We start from the raw sequence: 12,939 nt of genomic DNA on the forward strand, positions 1-12,939 counted from the left end.
ACTGTCTTCATTGGAATTGTCAGACGCAGTTCCTACCTGAGCACAAATGAGCCTTCTACGACGAAGTGTGGTGATTGCAGTTGTTGTGTTACACTCCGCCTTCAAGCAGCTGTAAGATCCCATAACAGCTACTTCTAATAGCTATGCCTGTGTGTTTCAGGAAGGATCAACCACATGTCTACTACTGCTTTATTTGGTAGAGATCTGAAAGCAATCACAGTGGGGAAAGGGAGTCGCATATCAGCAAAATACATTCACACACTCACTTATAATATATACCTGTCCATCTCTGGCTGCAGCTAGCCCAAAAGAAAATGCACCGTTGGATCGCAACTGGCGGAGATCTGTCCATTCACATTGCAGGGCAGCACAACCGCCCAAAACTTAGCTGCAGCCGTGGCCAGATTTTCCTGCCGCATGGAATTAACGTCTGCTACCCCTGACCCTCCATCTCCTACGCTCGTGATATGGGATAATTCCCCGCGCGTAGATTACAGAATTTGTTGAAAAAGTAACGATCGGTCAGAAAAAGCCGGCGCTCTTAGCTATAGGACTGGAGGATCGAATAACAAACTCATTGGCAGAGTGAATGAAGAGAAACAGGAAGTTGAGATTCTTGAGGAAAGGCTGGTAAGCAGCATATCGGTATTTTACCCGTGCCTGCGTTGCTTGTTCCATGGTACGGTACGACGCTCCCCGCTTTCCCTTGCTCGAGATCTCGGGCGTAGCCGTTCGTGGGTGGCACCATCGTCATCATCCCTTTTTTTTTTTTTTTTTTCCCTCTCCTTCCAACCTTTTGGGAATAAATATCTGATTCTGCTAATCCTTCTCTGTACTCCTTTATCTCACCGACATAAGTATACAGACCAACAATTTATATTTGGTGTCTTTCTCAATTCTTTTCTTTCTTTTTTCTGCTCTTCGATTCATTCATCGCCCTTCGTGGATGGTCGGGACCCCAGCGAGTGCATTTACCATGAACTTACCTCGCGCGCCTGCATCTTGGTCTTACTTTCCTGATCAATAATGGGTCTAGAGTCAGACTAGTTTGAGAATGTTAGTAATAGCAGTAAACTATTGAATATGGTGGAACCGGAGAGCATCCTTTAGTGCGTCAGTGGTTGGGGTAAATCTGTACAACGGTGTGCTGGAACTTGGAAAGAGCCAAGCCGACACTTGGCCTTCGAAGTTACTTACTCCATGGAGCACCAATGCACATAACTTTCCGATCGATCGATCGGTGATAGGTAGCTGCAACAAGCGTGCTCACTTAGTCGGGAAGGATAGGCACTAGCAAATATTTAGGCCACACCATTAGAAATCAAATACAGTGCACTACATATTCTGTGCTGTTATCAGTGGCCCTCCCAGGATCGGACTATTTCCCCGAAAGGATATCGTGCCGTATGCGCGGTCGTATCATACACAGCAGACCTCCCCCCACCGGAGTAGTAGTAGGACGTTCCCTCGGCGCAAAAGACCCAAACAGAAAGACGGGTTAATGAAATCTCTGGTGACTGGTATGTCAGTGGCTTCTTGTATTCCACTACAAAACTGTTTCGAAGACATGGTTATACCTTTTACTTAACCAAAGGGATGGCAGAGGCAGTATTTTATCGATGTTACTTGTTCAACCGTGGCATGCACGTTGCAGGTCTTTGGGGGACGATCCATCTCCGAGCCGAGATCTAGGCCACATGATTGGCGATGGCCAACGAACGGGCGCGTTATTTATCGTATAGGCCTCAGATCGACGCCAATCGCCAGTATCATCTAGTGTAACGGATGTCTATGCATGAGTCTGCTGGTCAAGAAATTGACGTAACCAGTCATTTTTGGGTGGCCCCAACTTCTGAATCGTAGATTTGCACATCTATAGATTAATTAATTAAGCCCGCGATTATAGGCGGTCGTTATTGTTTTTTTATCCATATTTTTTTTGTCTTCTTAATTTAATTTACCTACATTCTTTTCTTTAGGAACGTATTACGTTTTTGAAGCCTCGCCTAATGTATGCGAGATGAGATTCTCTTGCTCTTGACTCTCCTCACTATTCTCGGAGGGGGTCATTGTACCAAATGGAACGTTCAGGAAGGATATTGGAACAGTGGATCTTGAATGCATACGATACGGGCTTACTGCAGACAACAAGCTTTGGCTCAGACTGATCTTGACTTTGAATCTCGCTCCTTACAGGTGTGTTATTATCAGGATACGGTGTAACAGCGAGAACAACCACTTGCGCTCTGACAACTGTTATAAAGTGCTTCATATGACGGGGTCAGTTCTGCGGTTACATTTCGCTCAGAACCATGATTCGGGTTGAGTGATGTAATCCGTCGTTCCAACGGCTCTGAGATCGAAGAAGTATGCCGACTATGAACTTAAAAACAAGACTTCTGCCCCTCGAATTCATCGAATCCAAGTGTTAGCTCTTCGTGAATATCAGTTGGTGCAAAGTTTTCGTGTTAATATTTTTTTTGTCCCTCCCTCCTTTCTTGTAGGGTGTGTAATCCCCTAGTAATGCATGTCGCATACGTATTGTAGGCAGTTGAATGAGAAAGTGGGCAACCGATATGCAGCTACGAGTCAGACAACGACCAAAATATTAATATGAACTGTGGAAAACCCCCCTAACTCACACTACCATCATTATCCCATGACGCTTCAGACCCATGTTTACCCGGAAGTCATCGGCCCCTGGAAGGAAGCAACCATGCTCATCCACCGGTACTCCGTGGAGAGATCTGACTCAAAGAGGATCATAGCCCCTCAATCTAAATTGAAGAGTACTCAGTACCAACTACCAATACAATAGGTTCGTTCTAGTGGCTTGCTTGCTAGTGCAACTTTTGGCATACCCCCATCGAATCCAGACATGGCTACTGGAAACTATTGCCGGTCCATTGCCATTTGCCGTGGAGCTGCTCGATCTTGCGACCGGCCCCGGATACGTAATATTTAGCACCGTTGAACTTGGCTTTCCCACTCTAGCTCTGAGGAAGGGAACAGTCTTCTGCGAACTGCACTGCGTGGCGAGGCTAGGGGAAGCTGAGCTGACTTTCAGCAGATGGCGCTAAAGATGTTCCTTGAGGGATCAACTGAAAGTAACCGATCTTTACCGGACTTAGCAAGGCTACGGTAATCACTTCCGCCAGGTCCAGCGCATGGTGTCGGAGATCCCTGAAAGGAAAGGATTGGACGTTTTTCTCTGATCACTATCCTGTTCCATCGAACGTTTTACATGTGATGTTGGGAGGGGACCCCAAGGCCATGACCTCATCCTACAGACTTAATTCTCCTCGTCAATAATTCATCCCCATGGAGGGTTCCCCTCGCGAGATATACTTCCCGCATTAGTTCTGCCCGGATGCAACGAACCAGGAACACCAACGCTATGACGACAGGCCACTCTGTTCATCTGGTACTTTTGGTCGTATCTACCGGTGCACAGACTGAGTGGCGGCAGCGAGATTAGATCTGCCAGCGGTCGCCCCCAATGATGACCGACTTAATCAGGCGGATTTAGTTGACTGATTGCAGTTCCTGCCCGGCTATTGCGTGAGTCACATTGAGTTTTATGTGTACGAGCTTTTATGCGACATAAATCACTTGGGAGCGTAGTGCTGTCTGGTTTAGATCTCTGAATACAACGAGGAACGCTGTGGCCGGAGCGCTCGCTAAATCCCAAAGCGGATTAGCATCCTCGGGAAATCTTTGCATGGCGCGAAGTCCCAAGCTTTTGACCGGCTCTGATTGGGTGAGACGGATGCACTGGCCAGTAAGTATCTCCATACAGAGTATTTAGGTACTGACAATACCATCACATTGACCGGTTTGACGAAAGTGACAGCCTACGTATTCTACGGCTGAGACGAATCGTCCAACCCCTCTTCATCAACTGTCCATGAAGTTGTTTCAGCCCCTCTTACAACGCCCCAGATGCGTCGCTCGCTCTGTATAACGGATCCTCCACACCAAAGGGTGATAACGTTCTTGACTTCCAGGCACTGTGACTAAATCGCCGTTGGAAGGCTGGGAGACAGTGGCTCAATGCCTTGGATGATAAACTCAGCATCCGGAGCTTGGGCTTTGCCGCAGCCCCAGGAAGCCTCTTAATGTCGACGGGTCTAACCTAACAACAGGGAAGAATCACCCAGACCAAAGCGGTCCAAGAGTGACCAGTTGCTTTTAGCGTACATCAGTTTAAGTATTTCCCGGGCATCAGCCGGCACTAAAAAGTTACAGCAAGGGCCCGCTAATTCGATCTATCCCAAGCCTGAAACGCGTGGGAGACATGTCACGCGCTTGCATGGCCTCTGAATAGCTAGATATCATACAAGAAGCGTCTTGTGAGGGGCAATGATTACTACTGTGGGAAAGAATTATCCGGCGCGCGTTATCCCGGCTATCGATCACTAAGAAAATGGTTGGTCATCCATCGTTCGCCAATGCTTCACCCGTGAACCTATGTCTTCCCTGGTAACGGAGACACCCAATCTACAAACTTATACCGTCACTAGTGGCGTACTCACTCTTCTGACCCACTAGAGCTATCCTGCTTCTACCAATCAACCGTCATATTGTACAGGGAGATCGAAAAAGTGCTTTACGTCTCTTTCAAAGTACATGTTATACTGGCCCCTTGGGGGCTTCTAGGTGGGACTTCACCTACGAATTCCTAAAATTACCGCCGAATTGCTATATTACACGACACCACAGACGCCTGGTAAAGGGCCATGGTACCCCTTACTCTGCTGACTGATATGATTGTTCTCTATATTCGATGACTGACCACGTTCAATAAAGGAGTCGGAAATACGACGACTATGGGGCTAGATAGACAATGTGGGGTGTTGCACACAGCCCCAGCCAGCAAACAGGCTGTCAGGGTTGAAATCGTAAGGAGTATTTTCAGAGCACACCATTGGTATCGGAAGGGTTCTATCAAAAAGACATATGGCAGTCAAAACAGCTCTACTGTGTCATAATGGGGTTGGAGAATGGTGGGCCGAAAAGCGGATAATGGGATCGACAGCGCCAACAGAGATGGTTCAAGGGCCGTTGCGACCGTTGGCTCGCCGTCGCACCTCGCTAACGTTTTCGCTGACTGCGCTCTATCAATATTAGGATAAGTACAGCTGATGGATACCGGCAATGGGGGATGGGGTGGGACCGGGTCCTACGATCGCTCAAAGATGGTCAAAAAATCATCACCCAGTCCAGAGAGGAAAGTGAGCGACAGCGCTTCGACCATTATGGCAAGAGCCCAAGATGCGAGCGATCGCATTCTCCTCAACAGTTCCCTGCTCATTGGTGCAGACATCGTGTCATGAGTCCATTCGAAATTTGATACTCCTCTCACTATTGCCTGCCACCCCTTTCGCCATCTGAGGCTGGTTACTGACGCTCCAGCAGCCATTACAGCGCCAAATACGTCCGCATTAGTGAGGGGAATACTCTTGATACTCTCTACACTGACTCGTAATCCTTGGTGTCTGACCGACGAGTCATCAATCAAGGATTTGCAGCTGTTTTCACCACCAGATACCTCGGTATAGTGTGTAGAGGCCTCTCCGGGTCATGCCAAAGGTACTTCTGCGCCCAGTATCTCGATCTGCTAGCTACGAGCTATTTCTGCACAGTCCTTTGGTTTGACCTGGCCCTTGTTGTTTTGCATAAGACGGGCCGATTGCTCATGGGCCAAAAGGCTGGCACAGCTCTATGGGCTGGAGAAAAAGCAGAAGGGGGGTAGGGAGAGCTCCAGTGTCAAACGGTAGTGGATCCATCCCGGTAAACTCTCCGACGACTTTTCCCAAACCAGGAAGTTGACAGCTGGGGTTTCGTCAAAAACGGCTAAACCCGATGTTTTTCACCTCTGGCCTGCTTTTGTCCTTGGACTACCAAGACTTGGGTTTCCTGCAGGCCGACCGATTGGGAGCGCGTTTAATGACGCTAATGGTCTCCGCCAACCACCTAGTATGGTCTCTACTGAGTAAGTCCCCAAATTTCCAAGTCCACTAGAGCCCATTAGAGGGAATAACTGATCTCTCATCGAATACAGGTGCAGTACTTCTGATATCGGTAAGTTCCTGAATACTGCCTAGTACCTAACGATTCGCTGAAAGGTAAGTAACAATGGTTATGAAATATCCCCATTAGGGATTCGGTGACCATATATGCAAGAGAGGAGGGAGAAATCCGGGCCATCGACCACAGTAGAATTTGGAAGGGCTCCCTTCCAACCGGCAACAACACTCACCCATACACGATTTAGTTTGAACTATTTTACTTTGACTGGTCATGCTTGTTCATCGAGTCGGAAACAGAATGTCCTAAAAAGTGTTCTACTTCGATATTGAGCGCTGTTACAGTCAAGTATGTATGGTATTGTGAGTACAGTTGCTGAGGATAGCCTCGGTCTCCTCCTTCCATTTAAGGAGTCCAGGGGATCAGACGGAGGGCCGGCCCACTTGTCATCCATTCCTCTTCCACCATTCCTTCAGCACCCCCTGGAAGACACGTGAAGTGGACCATTCTTTATCGGCTCCATTCATTCTCCCGTCTTTGGCGTATTGTGTACCAAGATTCGACTGGAGAAACCCTTGCCTTGGTGACGAATTCGACAGATGGCCCTGTCAATCATCGGAATCCTTTACGACTAAGGTGTTTGTCCCACCCATGGGTGGCTATCTGTATGGCTGATAGAGAGACTATGAACGAACAAAAGTGTGTATGCAAACCTGAAGTGGCGATCGCCACTTCAGGTTTGCATACAGGTTCCAGGGTCAGCTCGACACGAACGAATATTATAGAAGACCATAATATTGTCAAATTTCTTGTTTTACAATGGGGGCAAGAAGAAACGGAATGAACAGAAAGAAGAAAAACAAAAATTAAAAATAATAATAAAGATAAAAAGAGAAAGAAAAAGAAAAATGAATAAATGAAAAAGAAAAGAAAGCAAGACCGCGTTATTGTGTGCCATAATAGTCTAACGGTCTTGGGTAGGGTGTCCCGCCGTCTTCAAAAATTTTCCACACTTCATTTTTTTTCGGCCCTTGTCGCCTCATCTTGCGCCGGCCGCAAGACGGATCTACTTCGGCTCTCGTGCATACCCCGAATTGAGTCGTAAGCAAATCCCGAAACGCGATGGACACTCAGATCTATAATCATTACTTCTCGAGCATCTACATTCCAATATTGGCACCGACGAGGCGGTTGGCCGATCCACCAGACACGGATTCTTGAAGGGAGCAGAAGTGGATAAGAAAGAACAAATTAACAGAGATTAACACGACCGCAGACAAAGAGGCTGCCCTCTCATGAATCATGTAGTGGCGCGGCCCAGCAGACTGCAATAGAACCGTTTGGGAGCCACAGCCATAAGATCGGTGTGGTGTCAAAACGCCCGGCAAGCCCAATCCTGCTTTCCTTTCTCAGCAGCTCGAGTGAAGGACTTGGCGAATTCGGAGGCCGCGGCACGGTAACTGCCAGATACGCACCCATTTCCAAGCCGTTGAACGTTGACTTTCCCCACCACATCTACGGACCCGGCTGTGGTGTGATCCACCTCTTTGGTGGTCAGGCCTGACGGATCACTGGGGGACGCATCAGCGCAAATCCGGAAGGTTAACCATGCATGGTGGCAAAAAGTACGCGATCCTAGTGAGGCATAGATACATGGAGATTATCTCGATGACATGTCGAGGATATCAACTAAAGTACGTGAAATCTCCGTCTGGAAAGATGAGGGGGCGGATCTCGCATTCACTCATTAGCCAAGGCCATCTAGCCCTCCAAAGGTTGTCACCCGAAAAGGGATAAATCAAAATCAACCAAATTTTGGAAAAGGGCTGCGAACTGGGAGTCCCCGCTCGCTAGGTAGAGTAACATCCTCAACACAACATAATACAGGCTGAGTAGCGCGGTTCCCGGTAGAATGGATCTGATTGACGGGTTCGAGTCCATCACTTGACTTAGCTTCTGGTAGTATTTTCGACTTTCACTCTCCAAATCCTCCGTCCCATCCGTCTGGAAGCCCGCAATAAACCCCATTACTGGAAACCCGTCGAATTTACCCGGCAAATAAGAAAGTGGGTACAGTCAGTGGACCCCAGCGCCTTTGGCCGCTTCTCCAGAAGAGAAGATTCGGAAGCTGGATAGAGAGAGAAAAGAGCGAACAGGAAAGACATTGAAGACAAAAGAATAGGGGGAGGAGAGAGGATCCTCGAAGATTCTGTGCTTTCATAGGATGGATCCAGTCAAGGTGTGGCTCCTGACTTGATAACGGCCGTTGATCATCAACCCGCCGTGGGTTGTAACCTACAACGAACAGTACGGGAAAACAGTGGCAGTAATCCTCGTCTCGACTGTTGCCAACTTTGGGCAGTGGGACTGTCTATCTATCGCCTAGACTTGGGTTTAGTTAGCGTCGCCTATCGACCATCGCCCATCGGCGGGTTAATCTGCGCGCGCGCGGATCTTGGGTGGTTGGGGCTAAGATATATGAGGTCCGGAGGTCTATCACTGGGACTAACGAACAGCCCACGGAGATGACAACCGGAACGGTGCTAGTATCTGACTGTTTAATGAATCGCCGTTAGCCCTCAGTCTCCATTTTATAGTGAAGCAGCGTCATAGCCCGGCTCTGAAGAGTCAGCACGTTGCGCCTGGGGCCGCTCTTCCACCCACCCACCACTCCCCTCTCCAAATCATCCCGTTGCCCTACTCACTGACTATTCAGTATCGACCCTCTGAGGATCCTATAGTGAAGAGCATTATTGTCGTTGATCGCGGACGCCATGCTTTGCTGAGCTTGCAGCCTCGGATAGCCACCGCTGAAGGCAGCTATATTTACCACACGGTATATTAATTGCGAGTCATGGAGCTTACAAATCAGCCCGCAAAAGGGGCTGCACGCCTGCTTGTCTGCCAGTCTTTTCACTACTATCTATCTAGTATCTACATCTGAATGACCATAACAAGGAACATCTCAAGGCGAATGATTACGTTCGGAAGATATTGCATCATGCGCAAGAGGACGATTTCTTTAGGAGGGGGGGAGGGTAGTACATGCAAGTGAACTAGTAGTAGTATACTCGACACGGGTCTCCGTAGCCAACACACAAAGCAAACCATTACCTGACCACCACTATCTACTCATGTAGCACTGCGCCACAGCCAGCAATATACGACAACCAAACTAACTAGTCAGGCCAATGTGAATATTAATAATATGTGGCCATCTAAACTAACTATCGATCGGGTCCCCATCATGTGAACAAGTAAGCATAAATTAATTTACCTAGTTACTCTTACTTCTTTCTGATCGGGCCTCCGATGCTAAACCCATACGGTAGATAGAGAAACCTGCCTTCCTTCCTTCCTTCCTTTCCCCCCTCCCCCCATCCCCACTACACACTAAGACACGATGTAACCTGATCCCGATCGATCATGCCAGCAAGCCATATGGCTATGAGATATGCCTTGCCTTGCCTATTTTTTTCCCGATCGCTGTCAAGTCTATAGTAGGTTTCTTTATAGATTCTATTGAATTTCCTGACTCGACCGACTGAGTGACTTTAACCTATTATTATTTTTTCTTATTCCCGTTTTGGAGGTCCACGTAAAATTAACCACATGATGCTGCCCTTTTACCATGTATCACTATAATTTACGTTCGTATTCTAAGTAAAAGGGTTATATTACTTTTCGGAAATGGACGATTCGAGTTATTACGCATCTACTTTGCAAATGTATCTTTTTTTTTTCAGGTAGTAGTAGTAGTAAGTTCTGCTATGCTTCACTTTTGCATTGCTTTAATCATGGCCAATACATCCATGCAACAGCAGCATGATACATATTATCTAGCTTCGCTAGATCGGTCAGGCGGATGCAGTACTCTCGCATCCCATTAGTGGTTTATGCGAAATACTACTCATGCATCTACTACTACTAAGTACGAGTTCTTCATGTCGTTTCAAACTCTATGTGACTGCGGGCATAAACAGGGACCAATAGGTAAGAATGCATCATACCTCCTAATTCATGTATGTATGTGTGTGTGTGGTCCAGATGCGCTCGGTGCGTTGTTACCAGTAGTAGTATCTCGCACCGGCCCATACCGCAGGACTGTATGTGGTCTGTAGGTGTATTGTTGATGATCTACTAGTAGATGATTATGTGTGTTACTGTTACTATCTAGAAGTATTGATGGTATACTACTTACAAATTTGTATGTTCATTGTCTATTTCGATGTTGAAGATGTCACCCATCTAAATATATATACATATCATCACAAAGTAACCACTGCACCTCACCACCACAAGACCTACAAAGTCAAAGGGAAAAAGAACATAGAACCCAACCAAAGGAAAAAGACAACCCATCATCGAAAGAAAAAAAGTAAGGAAAAAAAAAAAAAAAAACCTATCTGTCTAAGCAATACTCACACACACACACACGTAATTTTGCAATAACAGAATACATACATACATACATACATACACCATCAAATTCGGTACCAAAGTTTTTTCAAACAAACTAAAAGTTGAACTTGGATTAATTCCTTACTGGCGATTCCAATCTCACCTGGTTAGTCTCACTTTAGTTACAGTTTGCTTAGCCTGGACCCGAATAACACGTGGATAGGAAACCACGGATACACCCGGCTTATGGGATCTAGAACTGGAAACTTTAGTTACTACACCTCTGGGAACTGACGAAAGCTGACAACCACTGACAGGTAGATAAATGTAGATCTTGGTAGAAGTTAGTATACATACTAGTAAGTAGGTACTAAGTAAGTAACTAAGCAGGTAATGGAGACGGACGGAGATTCGCTATTATTACCGATCGGATCGATTTGGTTCTTTTACTTTTCTTGGTAGTAGATATTTATTTTTGTCTCTCCACATGATTAGTTTTTTAATTAAAATCGAGGTATTGGTATATATCCACATCATCGTTCGGGATTCGGGATATGCATCATTGCTATCGCCGGTAGTAGTAATAGTAGTGGTAGTAGTAGTAGTTGGAGCAATATGACAGCACGTAGTAGGACTATACTAACTTCGTAGTACGTGTTGCTATCGATTTTTTTCCCGCTCGGTGAGTGGGAACGACCAACTTATATTTAGAAATGTCAATAGAACGACGACCCGAAGACGGGACTAAAACTATCTAAGTATAAGTAGTTTACTTTAACTAATAGTAGTCAGGATCAAATCTGCAGAAGAGAGGGGCCGGGAAATGAACGATGATGATATTGATGATGACACTTTACTATAAGCAGGGCCAAGGGGAAATGAAGTAACTCCAATTTCTATCTACGTATCTATCTACGTACTAAGGCAAAGTAGGTAAGATCCCGCAAACGAGGTCCCCGAGATGGATAGATGGATGGGGTGGGTAGTAGGTGTGGATGTGAGTGGATTGATTGTCAAGAAGGAACGAAGAATAATTTAGAGAGGATACGGGCAATCAATTTTAATTAATAGAAACAGAATAGAACAGAGGGAGAAGAAGAAGAATAAGGGAAGGAAAGAGGGGAATGGGGGGGGCCCGTCCTTAACGCCACCGGATGAATTCGATGGAGGTGTCAGTGGGTGTGGCTCTTGTCTCTCTGGTCGGTCCATGACAACCTGGTTGATTTGATTACAACGATCGCGATCGGCAACCTTCAATCAAAGCAACCGTGTTAGATTGGTTCCCCCTCCCCTCCTCCCCCGTCATTCCTTTTTTCCTTTCCTTGCTTCATTCCTTCCGTTCCGTTCCTCTCTGGTTGTCCGTGTAGGAAATCTATTCTTGTAAGTTAGTTACTAGTAGTTAACTGTCTAGTAGATTAGTAGTCGATTAGTCGACCAAGTCTATCTATACCAAATTTTATCTGACTTGAACTTGTTCCCACTTCCTTTTACTACTTTTAGTTACTTCTACTATTGGAGGAGTAGTACTAAGTATTCTCCAGTTAAGCCCGTTCTGTTTGTTCTGGAATGTTCAAAGTTTCTCCATCACAGCCGTCTCTCTCCCCTGGGTGAATGGCTCGGGAACTGAACATTCGTTCCATGGTTAGATTTCTGCAATCAGGTAATTTTTACCGACTTTGCAAAACAAAAACCCTCCAAGCCAGTGGGTAGTTGTTCTGGAACACGCATTCCTTCCCTCGTTTAGATCAATTAGTCGAACTAAATCGATGGGATGGGGACGACCCGATGGTTGGAGTAAGATAGAATTTCTGGATTAAGATTCTCACACACGGCCTTTCATCTGGAAACCATACCTTCAGACTTTCGACCTTTTCCCCCGATCGTTGCCGGTTAACGGAATACCAAGAGGTTTGGAGAGAAGAAAAAAGCGAAAGGGAGAATAGACCCCGAGGGGAGAAGACAGATCCCTGGCTGGCCTATCCACAATGGGAAAGGATATGACAGCTTCCCTTCTTCCACACACACAACCCCCCCCTCTTCTCCCCCTCCATGTCAGCCACGGGGGCTGAGAGAGAGGGAAGAGGGTCCCCATCGACGTCAAAATCGGGGATCCGCTGTCATTGGTGAACCTACAACAACAAGACCAGGGGGGAACTTTTTACTTGCCGAGCTTGGATTTTTTTTTTTCCTCTTTACTTTTCCGTTTATTGTTTTTTTATTAGTATTATTATTATAATTATTTTAGTTTCCTGTCATGCTCCAGTAATTTCCATCATTCTTGTTTTTGGTAGCCGTAGTACAATCGGGGACTTGGTTATGGATCGTATGATAATCATGTCCCCGATGCTACTAACCTGTACACCACTTCGGGAACGGCGAACACTCTGCTGATTGACAATGAATGCCGACTCTCCTCCTTCATCAGGAAAAGAAAAAAGGAATGGAAAAAAGAAGACCCCTTTTATCGCTTCCACATTCTCTTTTCACCTTCCCCCTGGGGTTGTTGAT

The sequence above is a fragment of the Aspergillus piperis genome (assembly GCF_003184755.1).
Source record: "Aspergillus piperis CBS 112811 unplaced genomic scaffold BO85scaffold_4, whole genome shotgun sequence".
Lineage (NCBI taxonomy): Eukaryota > Fungi > Ascomycota > Eurotiomycetes > Eurotiales > Aspergillaceae > Aspergillus > Aspergillus piperis.